This window comes from Aedes aegypti, chromosome 1, assembly GCF_002204515.2.
Source record: "Aedes aegypti strain LVP_AGWG chromosome 1, AaegL5.0 Primary Assembly, whole genome shotgun sequence".
In the NCBI taxonomy this organism is placed as follows: Eukaryota; Metazoa; Arthropoda; class Insecta; order Diptera; family Culicidae; genus Aedes; species Aedes aegypti.
Window position 1 is genome coordinate 154,723,021 of NC_035107.1, and position 24,839 is coordinate 154,747,859.

Sequence of the window (24,839 nt, forward strand, 5' to 3'; positions counted from 1 at the left end):
CTGCTGCAACAATTGGAAAAGTTCTGGAAAGTAGAGGAGCTGCAAGTTGGAGTAAATGGTGAGGCCAAATTGGATCCAGCAGAAAAACACTATCTCGAACACGTCAGACGCTTATCAGACGGAAGGTACGAGGTGAAGATCCCATTGTCTCAGCCTCCTTCAATGCTCGGTGATTCTAAGGAACAAGCCCTACGAAGATTCCATGCTTTAGAGCGCAGGCTACATGGAAACGACCAACTTCGAGAAATGTATACAGATTTCATGAGAGAGTACGAATCTTCTGGGCACATGAGTGTTGTTCCTGACGGCTTGGAAGAGGTGGGTTTGTTAGTAAATTACCTCCCTCATCATGCAGTCCTTAAGCCAACGAGTACTACAACTAAGCTAAGGACTGTTTTCGACGCATCCAGCAAAACATCATCAGGTTTTTCACTCAACGATATTATGATGACTGGGCCGAACATCCAAGCAGATCAGTTCTCGCTTTTGTTGGGATTCAGATGTTGGAGATATGTTGTCACAGATGACATTGCCAAGATGTATCGGCAGATTCGAGTAGACCAGCAATCATCGAATTTACAGCGAATACTGTGGAGAGAAACACCATCACAACCACTGAAGGTGTATCAGCTGAACACAGTGACATACGGTACACGCGCTGCTCCATTTCTTGCTGTTCGTACGCTGCATCAGCTAGCCGCAGACGAGAAGGACACCTATCCGAATGCCTGTCGTTCTCATTGCAAACGATTCTACGTGGACGACTTGTTACATGGATCAAACAGCAAACAGGCTTTACTGAAAACGAGAGATGAGTTGCTCGCAGTGCTGCATAAGGGCAGTTTCGAGCTGAGGAAGTGGAGTAGTAATGATCCAGAATTGCTGAAGGATTTACCGGAAGGCTTGGTGGAGAAAGGCACAATGTGTGAGATTGACGACGACGAAATCGTCAAGTCTCTGGGATTGAGCTGGGACACCAGGAATGATCAGTTGACATACCGTATCCATCTAAAACAGTTCCAGGTTTACTCTCAACGTACCATTCTTTCTGCGATTGCATCTCTGTATGATCCCGTGGGATTGATAGCACCGATCATCGTATCAGCTAAAACTTTGATGCAGCAACTTTGGCTCTTAAATGTCTCCTGGGATGACCCACTCCCAGACCATATCGTGCAGAAGTGGCAGCAATTCTATGATAGTCTGCGGCATCTTCAAAATCTTCGAATCGACCGATGGACGTTTGGATGTCTACAGCCAATCGCCGTAGAAATACATGGGTTCTCAGACGCTTCCATGGTCGCATATGGAGCCTGCATTTATGTCAAAACCGTCGACGTTTCTGGAAATGCATACGTTCGTCTGCTGTGTGCCAAATCACGATTAGCACCATTGAAGAAGGTTACACTGCCACGGTTGGAATTATGCGCAGCAGTTTTATTGTCTGAACTCTTAACAAAGGTTCTAGATTCAGTGGAATTGAGCGTCGACAGCTGTTTTTTGTGGACGGACTCCATGCTAACGCTTCAATGGATTACCGCACCTTCAAACCGCTGGAAACAGTTTGAGGCGAATAGAGTCAAGGGAATTCAGAACTCCACTATTGGATGTCACTGGAGATACATCAGTGGAAAAGACAACCCAGCCGACATAGTATCACGCGGACTTGCAGCAGAAGAACTTATGGAATCAACGCTCTGGTGGAATGGCCCAGCATGGCTTGTGAACCGATCACTTTGGCCTGAACAGCCCGAGCTTCGAAATGAGGATATTCCAGAGGCGCGTAAGGTATGTGGTGTTGTCATAACAGAACCGATATTCTTCGAGAAGTACTCTTCCATGACGAAAATGAAGAATATACACGATCAGTTTCGAAGATATGCCTCCTGCTCGATCCAGACTCACATTGTTGAAGGCGAGCCTTCAAGGCCGGCGGTATGTTTAGAAAGCAGAAGCAATTTGAACGGCATTTCCCTACAAATCACCATCACCCCACATAACACACGGATAGACTGCGCAAAGGGTATAAAGTCCCCCTCACACACGGTTGGCAGCAATAACAACAACAGCAGCAGCATCGCACGTCTGTCAAGCTCTACACTCACTGAGCGCCTTCCAGTGAGTGACCAAGCGCATCGCAGTGAGTGACCGTCGCCAGTCCAGCATACACATGCATCATCAATCATCATCGCCGTCATCGTCGTCATCATTTGCGCCTGGAAACAGCGGAAATGTTCTACGCGTTTCTAGAACATGTGGTGCGGGATATAAATACGCGTGATGTGCGCGGCTGAAAATTAGTTATATTTTCAAATTCGAAAAGTGAAGTGCAAGTGATAAGTAAAGTGAAAAGTGTAAAGTGTAAGTTTAAAGTAGTGCAATAAAGTGAAGTGTTTTTGAAAGTAACCTTGCCTAGTGTCTTCTTCGCGTGCGGAAAGTGTCGTTTTCGTACAAGCCTTTTCCGTAGAACATGGATTATACGAATACTTAAGAATGCCATTTGGACTGAAAAATGCTCCAGCAACTTTTCAGCGTGTCATGGATCACGTACTCCGTGACCTAATTGGAAAATGTTGTCTTGTTTATATGGATGACATTATTATTTTTTCTGTTTCTCTTCAAGAACATATTGAAAATTTGACAAAAATATTTATGGCATTGGAAAAAGTAAACCTCAAAATACAGCTAGATAAAAGTGAATTCCTTAAGAAAGAAGTGGCATTTCTAGGCCATATTGTGACAGATAATGGCGTTAAACCAAATCCAAGCAAAATCGAAGCAATTCAAAATTGGCCTATCCCCAAAAAACCAGAAAGAACTAAGAGGCTTTCTAGGGATTTTAGGATATTATCGTAGATTCGTTCGCGATTTCGCCAGAATAACAAAACCTCTCACTGCTCAACTGAGGAAAGGCGAACACGTAGAGCACACAGATATTTTTTTAAAAACATTCGTTGCATGCAAAAAACTTTTAACTCAAAGCGATATCCTTCAATATCCAGATTTCGAAAAACCATTCGTGTTAACCACAGATGCTAGTAATTTTGCTCTAGGTGCCGTTCTATCTCAAGGTGCTATTGGACAAGACAGACCCGTAGCATATGCGTCTAGAACATTGACGAAAACCGAAGAAAGATATTCAGCAATAGAAAAAGAATTATTAGCGATCGTATCCCGGATAAAAACGTATCATTCAGTGAATGGAATAAACCATTAATGTACAATATAACGTATTGGATACAATACAGCGTATTGTAATTGAATGTCGAAGCAACATTATTCTTGTTTGGATATACCATTCAAAAACAATATAATATATTGTAACAGAACACTGTATTGTTTTCAATTGGTTTTTTACCTTACAATTTGGTCAAATTCCTATTTTTGCGTAAAACAACTATTGATTTTTTCTATGTAGCTTGGCTGAAAGAAATAAACAAAACAAGTTCAGAAAGCAAGAAATGTTGGGTGGAAAATATTCAAAACGTAAAAATAAGTAGTTTTTTAGAAGTCACTTGACATTAGCTGTAACGACGAATGCAACCATGATAAATATCTTTACTTCTATAAAGTTAAAATTATTTTGCTACTTTTGGCACGAATATCCGGTAAGTTGGAGGACAATCCATACAAAATACAAATTCTACACTTTTCACCACTAATTGAAATACAGTTCGTTGAATTTTTTTTTGTATTGCACAACAATACACGAATTGCTAATCAAGACAATACATGAACAATATATCGTATTGTATTTTCAAAATGTATGTATGAAAAAATATCCACATTTGTATTGTTACGATACTTAACCACCCATACATTATATTGCAAAAATCTCATATACCATACAGTGAACTGTTCAAAACAATATATTGTACTGTAATTGTATTGTCATTTCACAATATACTGTATTATATTTCCAATATATTGAATGGTACTGTTCCAATACATTATATTGTTTTTGTATTGTATTTTTTATCCGGGATGGGCAACTCAATATTTTAGACCCTACCTTTTTGGTAGAAAATTTACATTATACACGGATCACCAACCTTTAACATACGCACTAAACCTCAAAACACCCAATACAAAACTAGTTAAATGGCGTCTACAGTTATTAGAATATGATTTTGAAATAAAACACCGACCCGGTAAGCAAAACGTTGTCGCTGATACTCTATCGAGGATAACACATGATATCAACGTGAACGAAGATGATTCCGACTCAGACGACTGTTCAGTGCATTCTGCTGATACAGATGACTCTGAATTCATCAAATGTACAGAAAAACCAATAAATTTTTTTCACAACCAAATTATTTTAAAAATTGACCCTAACGAATCTGAGACATACGAAGAAATTTTCCCTCGTGTGTACCGAAGAACTATTACGAAAATAACATTTGGTGTACCACTTTTAATTCGAATTTTGAAAGAATACATGGATCCCAGACGATCAAACTGCATTATGTGTCCTGAAAACGTGATACAATCCTTACAAATTGTATACAAAAACTATTTTAGTAGATGCAAAACTTTCAAACTCTGCATATCACAAAAAATTCTCATTGATCTACCAAACTTAGAAGATCAAAACTCAATTATCGAGGATACCCACGAAACAGCTCACAGAGGTATTCGTGAAAATCTGGAGGAGATAAAAAGGAGATTCTTTTTTCCTAATATGAAAAGGAAAGTTAGGAAGTACATCATCCTATGTGATACTTGTAATAAAGCAAAATACGAGAGAAGACCTTACAAAATTAAATTTGGTGAAACCCCTATACCGAAACAACCCATTGAAATTATTCACATAGATATCTACATCGCTCAACCAAATTTGTTTTTATCTATAGTAGACAAGTTCACAAGGTATGGAACATTAATCCCAATAAAATCAAGATCAATTGCGGATATACGAAAGGCGATAATAAAATACATAACACTGTACGGCACTCCAAGCTTGATTGTCTCGGATAACGAACCAGCAATTAAGTCCATCGAAATTCGAGGACTACTCTCAGATCTCAATATACAACAATATTTTACTCCTTCGAACCACAGTCAAACAAACGGAATAGTCGAAAGATTTCATTCGACAATAACCGAAATTTTTAACGCTAATAAACACAAATACGGTGAAGTGTCAAACAAAGAAAAATTTTTAATCGCATGTTCTTTATACAATAACAGCATCCATACAGCTACCAACATGAAACCACGTGAAATTTTATATGCAGCCAAAAATGGACAGGAGAGACCGATAGAAATGGAACGCCTTGTTGAACTTCGTGACAAGTTGTACGACGAAGTTCAAGTACAACTAACCAAGACACAAAACTCACAGAATCTGTACCACAACAGGAAGCGAGAGGATCCGCCAAAACTAAAACAAAACGAATTGGCATACAACCGCATCCAAGGAGTGAAGTCGAAAATTAAGGACCGCTACCAACAAGTGCGAGTACGATCTAACCGGAAACACACGTACAAAGATATCCTAAGTCGAAAATTGCATAAAGAAAAACTGCGACGAATCCGAAAGTAACACCACAGAATCTCTAATGTGTTTTTTTCATTTGTTTTCTCTTTTTAGATGACGTTTATTTGGAATATCCTGATAACAACCACATTCCTTACTCAGCTATCCCAACCACAATCCATCCACGTCATTAATCTCAAACAAAACCCCGGTCTTTTAACCATAGAAACTGGCAACAGTTTTATAAAAATAGGCAATCACAGATTGTTTCATATCCTAGAACTGGATAATTACGAACCTATTTTTAGAAAATTGCTTGCTAATATCCAAGGAATACGGACATTCTCAAATTTTACTGATATGTTTGAAATCTTAGAATCGAAATATGGAACCGTTCACAGTTTATTCAATAATCTTCGGCCAAAGCAAAGAAATAAAAGAGGATTATTTAATTTTCTCGGAACTGGAATAAAAAGAATTACAGGAAATATGGACCATAACGACTATGAACAAATTTCGAAAAATATTTTTGAACTGCAGATCAAGAACAAAAGACTTATTAACGAAAACAACGAACAGCTTAAAATTAATCTACAACTCCAAAATAGAATCAATTCCATTATCAATCGTTTAAATCAACAACAGAGTGAAATTACTAAAAACATTATATCAGCTAGATTTGAAAACGAAACCAACAAAAACTTTAAATTATTTAGAGAAATTTTGAAAATCAATTACAACTTAGACAACCTTAAATCACATTTAGAAGACATTTTTGAATCAATTCAGTTAGCAAGAACTAACATTATTCCCAAACAAATACTTTCAATTGAAGAGTTAGGATTTGTTTCAGATATATTAGAAGAACGAAACATTAGGACGAACAGTTTAGATCAAATTTATGAATATTTAGAATTGTCAGCATTTTTTTCCTAGAACCTCTTCCAGTAGTAGATAAAATTTTAAAACTTCCTGCTAATGCTGCTTTGCAAAGCGACAACAGAACATATTTCATCAAGAAGGATTGCCTGCGAATCGAAAGGACAAGGCTGTGCAATCTAAGCAGCCTAGAGGACATAACCGGCGACCTATGCTACTCAAACCTACTAAGAGGACTATCAGGAAACTGTACTTTCGTAAAATTCTATCAATCAACGGAGATCAAAGCGATCATGGACAATTACCTTGTCGCTAAAAACATCAATAACACAGAAATCGAATCGAATTGTGGTCTTTCAAAACGAAACATATCTGGAACGTATTTGATAGAGTTCCACAATTGCTCTGTCATAATAAATGGCACCAAGTTCTCAAATATCGAAGCAAACAAATCAGAACCGACATTTGTTATGCCATTAAATGGTTTACATATCAATGAACAGACCCTGGAAATCCAGAATAATAAAGAAGAAATTCACATCCATAATAGACATCGGATTGAAGCATTAACTAAGGAACACAAAATTCAGACATACACATCTCTAAGTATGTCGACCGTATGTTTTCTTCTAAGTATCGTTGCAGGTCTTTCATGGATTTCGAGAAAACGCAGACAGATATCTCTTCATATTGGAGCATCCATGGAGTCTAAAAGCAAACCAGAAATTAAACCTGAGACCAGTACAATTCGGGACGAATCGTCTCCAAAAGGGGGAGTAGTTAAGATCGAACCCTTACCGATCCTCAACAATCATCCATACACCAATCGCTTTATTGGTGTATCATCATTTTCATCATTCCCGGCAACAACAACAACAACGACGACGTCCACCACACCGACGACGATAGCCCAGCTAGTAGAACGGAAACAGTAGTCTAGCATCAGCATTTCATCACCTGACAACATAGGTAGCATTTACGTGGACAACCACCGAACGAGACCACTAAACGAAGCCACAGCCCTTTGGACCCGCGGCATCAGCAGTTCTTCCACAGCAACAGCATAAGCATTGCAGTAGGTAGTGAGGTTTGATCGTAATCAATAATTGAATAAAGGTTCAGTTCGTTTTAGGCAGTAGATCGAATAAGTTCTTTTTTAAAACTTAGTCTGGGTGACACCCTTCTTCACTTATATATAAATATATATATATATATATATATATATATATATAAAATTCAGAAAAAGAACTTCGCTCAATTTCCTCTTCTTTATCAACGAACTTAAAATAACACACGATCATTCCTAGTCGTGCGCAAGGGTGGAGGGCGGTTGTCAAATGGGAGTAAAATTGAAAAGCCGCCAACCTAAGTCCAGAACCAGTTTTAAGGCTTAACGCGGAATAGTAAAAAATATTATTCACAAGATTTCAGGTAATAAATGCGCCCTGAAGGATATTGTTTGCAAGCAATTATTTGCTACGTGCTACTACACTGCGCTGTTGGCAATTTAATCAGACAATTCTGCTGAATTTACAAAATAGATGTTTTCGACAAAATTGATTACGCCTCTACCATTGTTTGGTCGTAATTTTGTATGGTTGTTTACATTTTAGAACCAGCTACACGTTGGGGTAGCAATAAAGAGCCACCAATTCCACCCTTGGTCGTGCGCTCTATCGAGACGGTCAACTTTATTCCGTGCTCCATACGATTCGTTAGTTTTTTCGGTACAGTTTTTTTTCATACGTGGAGTTTTTATATCTTTCGCTAATCCTACCAGTTAACGAAATCGGTAATTCGCGCAACACGTGGAAGCAGCTAGTCCTGGCATAGTCCTACGGCTAGACTGTGCGTCGAAGCATCATCAACGGGCAAACCGGGGGTCACCCTCCCCGTCTTCTATCATCGTGCCCATCGCAGTCAAACATCAACGCGTTTCATCAAAGTACCCAGCTCCAGCAGATCGAACGAGCCAAGTTCACCATCCGAGAAAACGCCTGCTTGACTACCTACAGCTACAGTAAACAGATAACACGCTGTGGTAAGGTAAATTGTTTCTCTTTTCTTGGTTGCATTGTCTATTGTCGGTCGTTCAGTTTTCATACACTCAGGCAAATGGACTATCGATAAACATAGGAACCCCTTATGAAAATTCGCCACAAGGAATCGGGTTGAAATTCATAAATTTGCCTTATGAAACCGAAATTTGAAAACAAAAATAGTTTTCGCGGCAACCTGGAATCGAACCAAGGACCTTGCTATCGATAGACTCGTACGTACACCCCGCGCCCATCGACGTCTTGGTATGGAATGATGCTAAAACGATACATAAAGCGTTCGTATTGCGATAATCGTTCCATCTTTCATAAGGCAAAAAGTATGAATTTCGATAGTCCAGTTCGCTGCGTGTAGGTTTTCATCCACGCTGATCTACACAGTGGTCTCGAAGTGTTTTTTCTCTTGAATAAAATATATATGTGAATAAAATATATATCTTGAATAAAATATATATGGGTGGGTTTCCTTATACACCACATTTTTTCAGGTGGTTTTTACACACATAATAATAATTGAAGACTTTTTCTGTTTTTAATAGTGGTTTATTTTCAATAGCATAACGTAAATAATCAAAACGATATGAAACAATTAAATGTGGTTGAATTGTGCACCATTACCCATCCAAGGATATATCGATTATGTTAATTCATCCATTCTTGCCATTGTTGTTCCTGCGTGATTCCTCGATGCGCACCTCATATATTGCAACAAGTGTCCCCCATGAAAATACTCTAAAATCGTGTCCTTCGTAGTATCCCTGGAAAAGTATTTATGTTATTCATTATCAGCTCATTGCAACTTTATCATACACTCAAAATAATCCAAACGTCATTGTTACGTGGAAACGTACGTGTTTTTTTAATAGAAATATTTTGCTCTGCAAGATAAATAACAGTCAGTAAAAACAATTACCGACTATTCAGTAGTTGATGTTATTTACTGACTTGCCGTCAAAATCAAATCAAAACAAACTGATGCGCATGCGGGAATGTGTCAAACGAGAATCTCCTGCTGTATAGAATCATCCGGCGCCAGGAAACATGTATACGGCAACCAAACTTTTCCTGCATCTATTTTGCGCTTTCTCGTGGTAAGCAGTCGAAATTTAGTGGCAAACTCAACTATTTAAGCAACCAAAAAGGCTCAGCACGATTTTAACTGCTTACGTTGGTGAATTCGGTTGGTTTCCATACAAGAGTTAAATTCATCTGTATCATTGAGTTTGCAGCTTGTATGCAAACCAACCAAATAATAATTATTTCGTCACACATTTTTCGAGATATAGATGTTTATTCACACGAAAAATGCTTAATAAGGGACATGTCCACGCCGCTCTGGTTTTTATTTGTATTGTTTTTGGAGAAAAAAAAAACAGAATCCAGAGGAGCAAAGCGTGAAGCATGGGAAACTGGAAAGCCAGTAATCGCTCAACAATTTTACTGACTAATATACGGTACCAACGAAAAGGTTTTTTTTTCAACAAATTTCGTAATGTTACCTTCTTTGAAACTTAGTTGATTTCCGTCATTTGATCCAGATGTATTACCATTGTCCTGAAAATATATAAAATAATGTATGCTTGTATCAATAATTTAAAAATATATATATTGTTTTTTGACTTGTGAAGGTTCCCAAGTAACCGTACAGCTGTATATAGTTGCATCAATATCACTTTATATGCTACTATAAAATATGGCATATAAAGTCATACTGCATTACATGTCTCATTAATGCAGTATTAAAGTGGAAAAGGGCGCTATTAAAGTGTAAATACAGCTACATTTCCTAGCTCTATGTTGGCAATTGCTAAAGTATAGTTACTGTCTGTACCGTATAAAAGCTTTAGCCAAAGTGTATTTAATGCACCATTATTTTAGATCAAAAATAGAAAAACAAAAATATTATTGTATATTTTTTTGTTCGTTGGATGTAAGGTCAGTGTTGCTTACGAAGTTGTTTGTCTGTTTTTTTTGTGTGACTGGTGGGATTTTTTTTGTGTGACTGGTGGTTTTCGATGACTCGCCGCGCCTATCCTCCGGACCATGGATGCTGCATGTTTTGACCGGGAAATTGTGCAACTTCAAGCAGCGCCCTTTCGTTGCCGGTGGCAAATACTGTCGATTTCACTCCAAGTTAACCCATCACAAGTGTGTAAGCTCCCTCAAAGTGTGTAGTAGGGATACGTCGAATCATGATAATGTTTTTAGTGCACTTATTCCTTGCGGTTCAAGGAACAAGTGCACCAAATACGTTTAGATGATCCGTTGCAAGCGTGCACCATAGTTTGTCATAGTTCAATTGGGGGTGAAGTGCGCAATAAGTTGGTGAACGCTCTTTTGCTGTTGAGATTTTGTTTTGTTTTCATTGTGTGGGGCTAAAACGGTTGCTCATCTTCACGCTTTATGTATCGTTTTAGCATCTTGTCACATTGAGTTGGTGATAGGTGTGTGGTGTACGCATGGGCCTATCAATCGTAAGGTTTTTGGTTCAATTCCAGGGTGATGCAACATTTTTTTTGATTTCAAATTCTGGTTTCTCAAAAGACAGATCTACGAATTTCAACCAGATTTCTTGTGGGAGTGAAAGAAAGATCGACGATAAATACTGCATTGAAGTCTTCCCGTTTTTCTTGCGATGAAGCATTGAGTAAGATGATGCAATGAAGCATTGAGCGGTGACCGTATATCACCCATTAATGCACATTTCATTGCTACAATAAAGCAATGCTACATTGCATTCATAAAATCGAATTAAAGCATTATTGCACGCATATTGCAGAATAAAAGCAATGATGCATTGCTCTCGTTGAATTAAAGTTAAAATACGATAATACCTTAATGCTTGTGGTTACTTGGGTTATGTTATTGGTCGAGTCGATCAATACCCAAGTAACCAATAAGCCGTAAAAATCAGCAGCAAGTCAGTTCAATAGTCGATTTAAGGGCATGGCCAACAGGGCTTATAAGAACTAAATCGTGATTAAGGGCCGCCCAAAAGCCACTTTTGACGAATTATTTGGTCGATAAACGACCTGTTCGTTCAGAGTCTCTGAAGTGAGAGATGTCGACAATTTTAGCGAAAGAAAAAAGAGAAGAAAGTTTGTATATCTCTTGTATTCTCTAGCTTTTTCTGTCTCATACGAGTCGATTTTTTGTTGTTGAATGACTGTGGTTCACTCATTTCCTACTACCTATTGGATGATTCCGATCACACTCCCATTTGCTCCATCGATGCTTTTTTTGATTTATCTTGTTCAACATCGTATAAATATAAAGCGAAACATTGTGGTGCTGGGTGATTGGATGAATTGGATGGAAATCAACCCGGACAACTTCAATGCTAAATTTTGCCGAAAATGAATAGAGCTATCGGGAAGCTATTGGAGAAACCCCTTAGAGCAATAAAAATCAATTTAATGCATGTTTCCAGGTGGCGCAATCCTGATTGCAATCGGTGCAGCGGATTTTCAGTGCCATTTGGCTTCACATAACAGTTTCAAGTGCTTTTAGGCACTGTGACCTTCGGGCACTGAAATAAGCCATATATGGGTATATAACGCTATGCCACGGTGCTTGTAAGCCCTGTGTCTGCAAGCAGCATACAACGGCTGTCAATGCTGTTAAGAGGCTGGTGTACATGATGTTTATGCCACCCGAATCAAATTTGGCATCGATCAAAACAAATCAAGAACGGTGATGCAATTTGTCAAGATGACAAAATTCGAAGCGGTATCGAGTAGTAGCTGAATTGTTAATAGGAATGATGTTGAAAAATACGTGTCTTGTGTGGTGTCGTAATCCTGATCGCAATCCGGATGGTCTCCAAATCTACGGGACTCCTGCTTAGTGATTACGTGGATCCATTGCAACGAACGAAAAAGTCTGATTGCACCGATTGCAATCAGGATTGCGACACCTGGAAACATGCATTAAATTGATTTTCATTGCTCTAAGGGGTTTCTCCACTAGCTTCCCGATAGCTCCATTCATTTTCGGCAAAATGTAGCATTGAAGTTGTCCGGGTTGAATTCCATCCAATTCATCCCATCACCCAGCATCTACAATGTTTCGTTTTATATTTATACGATACTGAACAAGATAAATAAAAAAAAAAGCATCGATGGAGCAAATGGGAATGTGATCGGAATCATCCAATATGTAGTAGGAAATGAGTGAACATTAGTTCGAACCACAGTCATTCAACAAAAATAATCGACTCAGATGAGACAGAAAAAGCTAGAGAAGTACAAGAGATAAACAAACTTTCTTTTCTTATTTCTTTCGCTAAAATGTTTGACATCTCTCACTTCAGAAACTCGGAACGAATAGGTCGTTTATCGGCCAAATAATTCGTCAAAAGTGGCTTTTGAGCGGCCCTTAATCACGATTTAGTTCTTATTAGTAATCCTTTATAAGATATTATAGTTCTTATTAGCCCTGTTGATCATGCCCTTAAATCGACTATTGAACTGACTTCCCAAGTAACCGCGAAGCTATATATGCATACTTTATGTTTGCTCTATAGTGTGCTATCAGATTTTGTTTTAAAGTGACATAACCTTTAAGAGCTTTATAAAGCATAATTAAAGTGGGAAAGGGCCCCACAACAACCAAATTAATGCAATACTTGGTAAAGCAGTTTTAATGCACAAGCCCTACTAAAGCATTTATGTTCGTATATTTAGGGTTCATGATGTATGTATATTATCTTAAAATAATGTATGTTTAGGGCTTGCGTTAAAAATAAACAAAACAATGAATCCATTGACTACCTTTCAATGGTTTTCTTTACCAGCTTAATGATTTTTTTTTTGTTGGAATGTTACTTTTCGGTTTGACTTGTTGTTCTAATTCATTTAATTCAAGAAAAATAATAAGAATCATAAGAAAAAAGGAACTACTAGAAAACTAAAGAAATTCAACACTAAAAAAACTACAATTTCAAATTCAAAACTAATTAACTTGGCAAAACTATTTAAAAACTATTTACACTTCAGCCCTCTCAGGGTCTATCCGGGAGAATCGTTCAGGGGCGGACTCACAACCCTCACTTGCTGCGCGAGGAAAAAAGTAATCACAACAAAAGATAGAGAAAAGGAATTGCACTAGTAATAAATAATTAAGCTTAAACACTGTAACTTGGAAATTCAAATTTTAAACAATAAATTTATTTATTTTGGAGGGAAATTCATAGGATAGTAAAGGATGTGCACATTTAGTTTCACTTGATTCCAACGTTTTGCGGGCTTACCCGACCTCTGTGTCTTCTGACGTCGGTCACTTCGTGTCTGGGCCACCTGAAGCCGGATCTGGACGCCTTCGTTCCGCTTATTCCGCACTTGGATGATGACTCCACTATTTCGGCACTGGTATGAGAGATCGGCGGTTGCACTCACGAGACACGGTTAGGAATTTAGTTCCTGGATTGATAAAAATTGAATTTTTAGGTCTTGAACGAACCGACCATTAGAAATTTAGTTACCAAAAAGATTCTTTTCCTGGGCCTGCATATCCTTTTTATAGGACTTGATGATGCAGCAAAACCAAATGGTAGAACATTTCCCGGGAGGGATTTGTCTTCGCACAGTTGGTACTGGGCGCCATGCATCAGTGCATATATGGATGGGAAGGATTTTGATGATGGGATACCAGGGGTTTAGTTGGATGGGTATAAAATTCAAATTTAAATTATTTCTATTTACAAATTCATTTTTTTTTAATTCATTTTTATTTATATTGAGGGTAACTGGTATCTTGGGATAGGGAATATAGGAATATTATTTACATATTTATAAATATAAATTTAAACTAATGTTAAGCATAATTATTTACAAAAAAAAGGAAAAAAATACAACAAAACGAAAAAAGAAAAATACAAAAAAGGCAAATGCACGATTGTGACCTATCACAGGAATCAGGATTCGAACCCACAACTAGGATGATGGTGTGCTAGATGCCTGGCGCGTTGGTGTTCTGTGCTAAAGCTGCTGATGTAATAAGGTAGGATAAAAGTTCCTTATAAACGAAGCCACTGTGTGTGTTTACATTACTATTCACCCAGTTATTGCGAATAGAAAGAATTCTCTTGGGCGATTGATTTCCTTTCCTCACCAAATGAAACATCAATAAGAAAATCAAAATCAAAAGAATTTGATCACCATTCTTTCTCGTAGAGGAAATAACAGAACTTTGCCCACAAAACAAAGCCCTAGCGCATTAAAAAGGTTTCAGGGGAGAGAAATTGATCGACATTTCTTCTCGCTCCTTATGAGTAAAAAAATCTCAAAGATAAAATACAACAATTCTGATTGAATACATATATCCTTAGATCATGAAATGGGGGTTCGAGATGAAAGAAAGTCATTTCATTATTCTTCCATATCCCACAAAACGTAATGAGCGAGTGCGAACGTGCTCAATCGTCTTACTTATTTATTACAGATTCGAGTGCGTTTAATGAGGTTATGTAATGTTGTATGACAGCATAACTGTATGAACCGATGCACGAGTTCACTAATCAGACGTTTGAGCGGTGCCAAATTCACTCGTTGTCATGGTCACGTAAATAACACGGCACCGCTATAACGTCAACGGGTGAACTCGTGCACTGGTCCATATTCACTCTAAACGCTTAGCATAATGAGGGCCCAGATAGCCGTAGCGGTAAACGCGCAGCTATTCAGCAAGACCAAGCTGAGGGTCGTGGGTTCGAATCCCACCGGTCGAGGATCTTTTCGGGTTGGAAATTTTCTCGACTTCCCAGGGCATAGAGTATCTTCGTACCTGCCACACGATATACGCATGCAAAAATGGTCATCGGCATAGTACGCTCTCAGTTAATAACTGTGGAAGTGCTCATAAGAACACTAAGCTGAGAAGCAGGCTCTGTCCCAGTGGGGACGTAACGCCAGAAAGAAGAAGAAGCTTAGCATAATGCTATATTAAAATAATGCTACAAAGCATTTACAATGTTAATCAAATGCATTATTGCTTGATAGTTATTAAATAAATGCATGATAACATTATTAATACAAAAAATGTTGACTTTCGACCAAATTAATGCAATGATATAATGCTTGTGGTTACTTGGGTTGCTGCTGATTTTTACGGCTTATTGGTTACTTTGGAAGATTATAGCTATCTATTTCTCAAGCAACCTTGAATAGTGGTTTCTGCGTTCGTGTACATACACGGTACATGTCACCAACACTACTTAAAAATTGCTGCTGGAAAATATAAACAAAGATCAGCTGTTCCCAGCAAAATCAAATGGCAGTATTTTCAACCAGCAAATTTGCGCATGTGTTCGTGACACCGCTCGGCGAGAGCTCAATGAGCCTCTGTACGTGCCATAAATCCTTTTGTTCTTTTGACTTTTACTGTGCGCCGTGTGTTGGTGCTGTCTCGCTCTTTCCCACGGGCAACTTGAAAACAGGGCGCACAGTAAAAGTCAAACGTTTTATGGCATGCATAGGCTCATTTGGCCTGTGAGCAGTAGACGCAAGCACGATTTAAATTTTAGCTGAACTATTAGGGAGCCGGATCCTATAGGGCGATATTCAAAACTGAAAAGGCAATAGATGGCTCTTTTTCATTGGTACACTGAAATGAATTTTATTGTAGAAACTACTGAATCCATGGTAAAATTAAGAACTGCACCAACAATTTTCAACCGACTACATTAACCCCTCTACCGGCAGCTTCATTTTTTACCGCTAATAAAATATTCAAATAGCGATAACTTTTGTGTTTCTCGATATTTTTGCAGCATTTTTTCACAAGCCCTCAAAAAACTCTTCTAATTTAAGAATATTGGTCATCTGAATCCGGAGATGTTCCAAAATTCCTTGGGGGGCCGACTCGTAGCCATAACCCACGTAAATATCTCAGGCTACAGAAATATTATCGAATTCTGATATACACTCCACGGAATGATACATTAATGCGAGTATGTTGTGAAAAAATGCAGCCATTTGGTGTAGCCGTCTTTGAGTAATGAGCATTTATGTTTCTGGTACCACGCTGGACAAATAAAGATCTTGAAAACTTTGAAAAAAAAAAAACCATATCGAAATTTTCTGATTTCTTCAAGAATACTTAACCGATTTGTATGATTTTTTAGAGTAGTTCCTCATTACCTGGCATTGTATAGCACACATTTTATTTTTTGACGTTGGATAACGTCTTACGGCAACATACGGGGGTACAATTTCGAAAAACGAAAATCGCCCGCGTCACGAAAAGTGGTTAGATTTTGACCGTTAATAACTTTCTAACGCCCAGATAGATTTTCAAGATTCTTGCACCAATCGATTGGAAATCTTTCTACGAATCGACTCCAATAATGGAAACGATTGATTTCCATGACTAAACTATTGAAAAATGGGTAAATATCGAGGCATGTCTTATTTTCCATAGAAAAGCACATTTTACCTATGTATTTCTAACACAGACATCATTGAGCGATATCTTAGCCACTTTCGTCATTCAAAGGGAAGCGCCCCCTTCGGTCTTCTTCGTACTTCTCTTTATTCTATCGTGTTCAGTCGAAGCCAACCAAACTGCAATCAGCCACACGCGCATCAGTCAATCGTCGACCAGCAACCGGAGAAGGACTCCTATCGGAATAAGTTCTACACGTTCGTCGCTGCTGCTGCTGTTTATTCCCAAGCTAAAAGCCGCGGGTTCCGTGAAAGCGCGCATCATGGCCAAGGATATCCAGCTAGCCCATCGATTTCGTGAAGAACGCGTCCAGAAACCTCGATAATTGCCGTTGGAGGAGTTAGTAAACCATCGAAAACAAGGATGGGCAAGGAAACAAGAAATTACTAAATTACCGACTGCATTTTACTTCAATCGTCTTCGGTATTCTTTCGATGTGTTTCTGTCTAACAACGGAATGAAAACCCAGTTCGATCGACGGTGACTAACTCCAACCGTCCTTTTCAGGACGACAATTTCATTTTAAAAGAGTTATGAGAATTTAAAGATCGACATTACTGATGATTGGCTGTGATTGATTCAGATTTTGGTCAGTAATTTGCATGCAATCACTCATCATGGCTAAATGCTCAAACAAACCGGCCAGTTAGGCCATGCTCGCTTCCTGCCAGGGCCATGACGGCCGAGCTCTGGAACCGCAGATTGGTCTTAATCAAGAAGTCCGGAGCGATTTATGCTCTTAATCGTCCGTGCATGATAAAAACTCATTGAAATTTGTTTTCTCTCGGTAAAAGGCACTGTGTTCATTTTACCACCACTTCCCCTACCACAAAGAAACAGAAGAAGTTCTTCATGGCGCGGAACTTCTTCGAGTATCAAAAGGAGACCATGCCAATCATCGTGACAGGCAACTTTAACCTCGATTTGTGCAAAGAGAAGAGCATGGAGTTAGCGGACTTCATGGACAAGTACCTCAACCTTAAACTGGCTTCGGAACGCACTAAAGCAACCAATCTTAGTGGAAAATGCGTGGACCTAACGTTCAACCGGAATATTTGTTTGGAGAGCAAAAGTTACCGGTCATGCTTCTTCTTCCATCGGTGTTGAAGTGTTAACCCAACCATCCAAATAATAACACACAATGTCCATGATAAGCAAGAATTAACATGCAACAATAGTGCGAAAATTGATTAGATATTTATCAGTAGGGGAACAGCACTAACTTTCGACCTACAAGAATTATGCGCCAATCTTCGGATTTCCATACAAAGTAGACAAAAATCGTATGAATGGGTCGAAAATTAGTGTTGGGTCGAAAATTGGTGCTTTTTCCCTAGAAATCTTTCACAAGTTCGTGACAGTCTCAAGCCAGGATCTTCTATTTCCTGGCTTTACGTTATCCAACGTTAATTTGGCGGTCGTATCTCGGAAACAACCTCTTACTTTTTGATAAATTGACCAAAAACAAAATGGCCACCAAAGACATTTTATATGGAAAATGTCGGTCCCCCAAGAAACATCGGAATATCTTCAAAACTAGATCAGCAATGATCGATATCGACACGGATTCTAAAACTTCTAAAACCATAACGCGGGTAGATCACCTTTTCGTGGTGCGATATGGGGTAAAGATCTACCAGTGAATCCTAGTCCTGACTGCTTCAAACGAAGAGAACAGGATGTTTTAGTAATCAAAGGAACACTTAGGCTGTGAACCGTTTCACCGATTCGTTTAACTTTTAATTAAAATTTGACATTTCGATAGTTATTTTTCCCTCAAGTTGTTAAATTGAACTTTGCGGACGACCTATTTGAGCTTTGACAATCCAGTAGTTATTTCAGAACAAAATTGACAGATGGTAAGTTATTCCCAAATTCACGGGAGCAGAAAATAACTTTCGAACTGTCATGTTTAACCATGCTCCCGAGCAGGGTTATTTTTAACCGGAGGGGAAATAACTATCGAGCTGTCAAATTTTAACTAAAAGTTGAACGAATCAGGAAAACGGTTCACACCCTTATTAGTCCTTGTTATGGGTAGTATTGCGCTTCTTGAGATATATTTTAGTTTCTCTCTTTTTTGTGACTGTCAAACAGTTATGCGCCAGGGTGAATCTCTTATCAAGGACAGTGCACTTATTTTCCCTGCTAAGAGCAAATCTGCCCTTAACGGTAGCATTCAATCCATACAACACTGCGCGCAACTACCTGGCGCACAATTAATAATACCACAGAAAAATTAAGAAGTTTTCGCAACTTTTGTATCACAGTCAATTGATATTTAAACGGACCAAAATTTATACCCGTACCTTGCAGCATGCATAAACACTTCACAACGGTCAGCTGGTAGACCAGTTTTGACATTTGTCCTCGTTTTCGGGGCATCTGGGCAGCGCGTAACACTGGCGCGTAACTGGCCGGCGCGCAACTAACTCGACGAAAGTGAAATTTTACAAAATATTCGCAATATCCACTTCGTAATGGCCGGTACGCTGATCATAAGTACTGTTCAAAAGGATAGGACAAGAAACGGTCAAGGTATGATTGCGGTACCGAAATTACTTGAGCTGTACGCTGCTGATAAGTAGAGCTGATTTCATAACGTCATTAACGCCTGCCGTACATATCAAATGGAAACTGTCATCTTTTCCGTACGGAAAAATGTGCCCGCTCAATTATTCCGCAAGTAAAAGTGACACTCAGCCGCATACTGGATCAGCTGTCCAAATACTGTCGGTAACAAAGGAGACATTTTTACTTAAGTACTTTACGTTCATGGGAGTATCTGTTGGGTGCTTGCACTGATGCCTTACCCGGCCCCATCCATCTATTACACGCGCTATCGCCCATCCATTCATATTTACAGCGGGGCGTTTTGCCAACATTGACCCAAATAAAAGAGTGATGCGCAACTCTGGCGAGTTTAGTGGCGCAAACCATTGATTTCTTATGGGACCCTCCACTATGGGTACTGATGCACCACTATAGGTGCAAAGGAGCAAAAAATTTAAGCAAAATAATTGTTTAAAATAGGTTTATGGTTAAATTTCATGAATATTTTTCGATAACTTGTATCATTTTCACATCGTACATCATAGAAAAATATCACATAGCCATAAAAAAGTGCGAAACATGTCAAAACACACTACCTCCACTATTGGAGCTACCTCCACTAAGGGAGCGTTTGCCCGAATTGATTTCCTTTTCCGTTTTTCATTGTAACGCGAGCTTTGCTGAATACACGTTTATGAGAGTAGCTCGTGTGTTAAGTCTTTTTCTTTTGTCCGAGTGTTCTCGATTCCGGTTCCCGAGTCCGCTTTTGGTGTTTGTGGTCGTTTCGTTCGCTGCGCTTATTTTGCCACCAGGTTATGGGCACCAGTGTCCAGAGAACGCGGAAAAAGTGACGGTTCGGTCGAGAAAATAGTGAGAAAGTTCGCGGATCTCATTCGGCGATTTGGTGCGGTTCGCTGGTGCGCGTGTGGCCTTGCAACGAAAAGCAAGATGGCTGAAAGTGCGAAAATTTCTTTCCTGAATGCCAATAATTGGTGCTCCTGGAAGCAGCGGATGGAATGGCTGCTGGAGCGGGAAGGCTTGTGGGAGGTTATTAGTGAACCAAAACCGGAGGATGAAGAAATCACGGATGAGTGGAAAGTTGCCGACAGGAAAGCCCGTGCCAACATTGGGCTGTTTCTTGAGGAAAGCCAGTTTAAGCTGGTGAAGAACATTGACAGTGCGAAAGAAATGTGGCGCGCTCTTCGCGACCACCATGAAAAGGCGACGATGTCGACCGTGGTGTATTTTCTCGGTCAGTTGTGCAGTGCAAATATGTCAGAGGGAGAAGATATGGAAGTGCATCTATCAAAGATGGAAGATATTTTCGACAAGTTAGTGGCTGCAGGTCAAAACATCGAGGAGCCTTTGTAGATAGCGATGATTTTTCGCAGCGTCCCACCATCGTACCACACGCTGGTGCAAAGTCTGCGGAGCCGAGCCGATGAGGATTGGACGGTGGCGTTGGTCAAAACGCGTTTGCTCGACGAGTATCGACAGCGGCAGCAGAGAAGTGATTCGCTTTCGCAGGATATGCGGGCGCTAAAGTTGGATGCAGTGTGTGATAAGAAGAAGATTTGCTTTTATTGCAAGCAAGCCGGCCATTTTAAGGCTGAATGTAAGAAGTGGTGTGGAAGAAGTGGAAGAAGAAAAGTGCAAAATCAGATGGTGAAAGCCAGAAGGAAAAACAAGCCAAGGGAATGGGCGGTGCAGTCTGTTTTTTGGCTGGTGGTGATGGCTCTGAAGGCTGGGTGATCGACAGCGGAGCCACAAGCCATATGACGAGCGATTCTTCTTTCTTTTCGTCGTTGCGCACCGATTTCGAGTCTACCGTTACTCTCGCGGACGGTAATAAAACCAAAGCAAGTGGTATTGGAGACGGTATAGTTTACAGTGAAGACAGCAGTGGTAAACGTGTCGAGGTAACACTGAGAGACGTGCTTTTTGTGCCTGGCCTCGACGGCGGCTTGATTTCCGTGAGCCGATTGGCTGCAAAAGGTTTCACTGTATGTTTCGGTGCGAAGAAGTGTGACATTAAGAACTCGATCGGTGAATCAGTTGTGATCGGAGACAAAGCTGGTAGCCTGGTAGTCTTTACCGACTTCGTGTGCAGCAGTGCTCGCTGAAAGTGTCCGGGAAGCATCATGACCGGTGTCAACACACCTGGCACCGCCGGGTAGGCCATCGTGACCCCGACGTGCTCAAGAGGATGGATTCTGAAGAGCTGGTAAGTGGATTCAAGCTTTCTGATTGTGGTGTCCGAATGACATGCGAATGTTGTCTGAAGCGGAAACTTTCCCGGAAGCCCTTCCCTGCGGTGGTCGAACGTAAATTAAAACGCCCTCTCGATTTGGTCCATACTGACCTTTGTGGGCCAATGGAGACCACTACCCCATCTGGCAATAGATTCTTGATGACTCTAATCGATGATTAAAGTCGATTTACTGTTGTTTTCCTCCTGAAACACATGAGTGAGTCTGCAATGAGAATCAAATAGTACGTGAGGTGGGTTCAGAACTTGTTCGGACGGAAGCCGCTTGTTATTCGCTCCGACGGCGACGGGGAATATCAGAACCGGGAGTTACGCGAATTTTATGAGGCTGAAGGCATAAGAGCGCAGTTCACCACGCCATACACGCCACAACAAAATGGCGTGGCTGAGCGTAAGAACAGATCGATCCAGGAAATGGCGATCTGCATGTTGGCGGATGCCGGCATGGATAAAATGTATTGGGGGGGAAGCTGTGCTAACAGCGGTTCATTTACAAAACCGATTGCCATCGAGAGTGATTGGCAAAACCCCTTTCGAACTGTGGAACGGTACCAAACCAGACCTGTCCCATGTTAAGGTTTTTGGATGCCCCGCATATGTCCTAATCCCAGCCTCAAAGCGCTCAAAGCTCGACCATAAAGCCGTTAAGTTGATTTTTGTCGGTTATTCCGATGAACATAAGGGATAGCGGTTCTTGAATCCCTTGACGAATCGCGTGACCATTAGCAGGGATGCTAGATTTATGGACCTGGGAGATGGGTCTGAGCAAGTAAACCAACAAGACACGGTCATCGTTCCCGAGACTTCGTGCAATGATATTGAGCTTCCGATCCGAAATGATTCCGAATTAAGGGATGTGCCTGAAGCAATACAATCCGTAGATGGCGAATCCCAAGGAGGATCTGAACCAAGTGGTGTACGTGAAGACGGCGAATCATCGGAAGGATGGGACACAGCGTATAACGAGTCTGAACCACCTCAAGAACCCGAATTACGGCGGGAACAGCGGCGTACACGAGGAACATTGCCAAGCTATTTGGAAGATTTTGTCGTCGGCGCTGCGATCGACACGGTTGAAGAACCAAGCGAATATCGTGAAGCGCTGCGCATTGGAGAATGGAAACAAGCGATGGATGCAGAGATGCAGTCGCATGCGCAGAACGCCACGAGGACTTTAGCTAAATTGCCAGATGGGAGGAAGGCCGTCGGGTCACGATGGGTATTTCAACTGAAGCGAGACGAGGAAGGCAGAGTTGTCAAGCATAAGGCCAGACTGGTGGCCCAAGGCTTCAGCCAGCGCTGGGGAGTGGATTACTGCGAAGTATTTGCTCCAGTGACGCGGCACGAGACACTTCGTGCGATGTTGGCGGTAGCATCTAAGAACAAAATGTATCTGAGTCACTTCGATGAGCGAATCGCATATCTTCATGGAGTCGTCGAGGAAGACATCTATATGCGCCAAGCTCCAGGATACGCCGTTGCGGGAAAGGAGGAGTACGTATGCAAGCTTCAAAAGAATATATACGGCCTCAAGCAATCGGCGCGTTGCTGGAACCGTGCACTCCATGCTGTTTTGGTGAAGATGGGTTTCCGGCAATGCCAGTCGGATTACTGTTTGTATGTTCGTGGACATGGAGAGGACAAAGTGTTGTTATTGGTGTATGTCGATGACATGCTGGTAGGTAGCCGAAATCCAGCGATTATTGTGGAGGTGTACGAGGCACTGGTGAAACAGTTGGATGTGACTAACCTCGGAGCGGTGAAATATTTTCTGGGCTTCAATATTCGTTGCGAAAAGGGCGTCTACAGTATGCAACTTACCAGCTACATCGAGGCGCTTGTTAAGCGTTTCGGGCTTCAAGATAGCAAACCTGCGAAGACTCCTATGGAGGCCGGCTATATGAAGATGGATGTTCTCGGTGAGCCTTTTACGGATACGACGCAATACAGGAGTTTGTTGGGAGCGTTACTATACGTGGCCGTTACTGCACGTCCGGATGTAGCGGTGAGCGTATCCATCCTCGGGCGTAGGGTGAGTGCACCAACGGTCATGGAATGGAATGCGGCAAGACGTATAGCGAAGTACCTCAAGGGAGCGAAGGATATGCAGCTAGTGTTCGGACCAGGAGACGGTTGGAAGCTTTCCGGCTACTCCGACGCAGACTGGGCTGGTGATCAGGAGAGCAGACGATCTACAACAGGTTTCGTATTTCTTTTCGGCAGTGGTTCTATTGTCTGGGCGAGTCGCAAGCAAACCTGTGTCAGTCTGTCCTCAATGGAGGCTGAATATATCGCCCTCAGCGATGCTTGCCAAGAACTAATTTGGCTGCGGCGATTGATGATCGATTTTGGAGAAGAGCCTGCTGGTCCGACAACTGTATACGACGACAATCAAAGCTGCCTCAGTTTTGTGCAGGCTGAGCGAACAACAAAACGTTCAAAGCACATAGACACAAGGCGGCACTTCATTAAGGATCAATGTGAGCGAGGCGAGGTAAACCTTATATACTGCCCATCGGAAGAGATGACGGCGGACGCGTTAACCAAACCACTAGGAGGGACCAAGTTTCGGCAACTGCTGGGACAGTTTGGACTAGTTAATAGTGAACGTCATCAGCGAGGAGGAGTGTTGGGTGCTGCACTGATGCACCTTAACCACGGCATCGCCCATCCATCATATTTACAGCGGGGCGTTTGCCAACATTGACAAATAAAAGAGTGAGCAGCAACTGCTGCGAGTGAATTGATTTCTTTTTCCTTTTTTAATTGTAACGCGAACTTTGCTATCGAATACACGTTTATGAGAGTAGCTCATGTGTTAAGTCTTTTTCTTTTGTCCGAGTGTTCTCGATTCCGGTTCCCGAGTCCGCTTTTGGTGTTTGTGGTCGTTTCGTTCGCTGCGCTTATTTTGCCACAGTATCCACTTCGTAAGTACTGTGCAAAAGGATAGGACAAGTAATGGCCAAGAAATACTTCAGCTGTCCAAATTACTTGAGCTGTATCCAGTTGACAAGTAGAGCTGATTTCGTAACATTGGTAACGCCCTGGGAGGGAGGCATCGATACTACACACGAAATATAGAACAACGTTTGTTTGAACTGCAAGATAACTCCAGCTTGCTAATAACAATCAAGGCAGGCTTGGGGAAAATCGCTAG

At 40.7% G+C, this 24,839-nt stretch overlaps 2 long non-coding RNA genes across 4 annotated transcripts in view; one reads left to right on the top strand and one right to left on the bottom strand.

Annotated features, from left to right (window-relative positions):
- The window catches only part of LOC110678552, a 32,382-nt gene extending 25,317 nt beyond the window's left edge, over positions 1-7,065 (top strand). For all 3 annotated transcript variants that reach the window (XR_002501729.1, XR_002501728.1, XR_002501732.1), the window contains one exon: positions 5,194-7,065. This is a non-coding gene — a long non-coding RNA (uncharacterized LOC110678552). The remainder of the gene's footprint in view (positions 1-5,193) is intronic.
- Positions 7,066-13,557: 6,492 nt separating this feature from the next.
- On the bottom strand, positions 13,558-14,543 carry LOC110678570. Its single transcript, XR_002501746.1, has 2 exons — positions 13,901-14,543; positions 13,558-13,838 (listed from the first exon to the last, which is right to left on the bottom strand). It is a non-coding gene; the product is annotated as an uncharacterized LOC110678570 (long non-coding RNA).
- Positions 14,544-24,839: the final 10,296 nt, after the last annotated feature.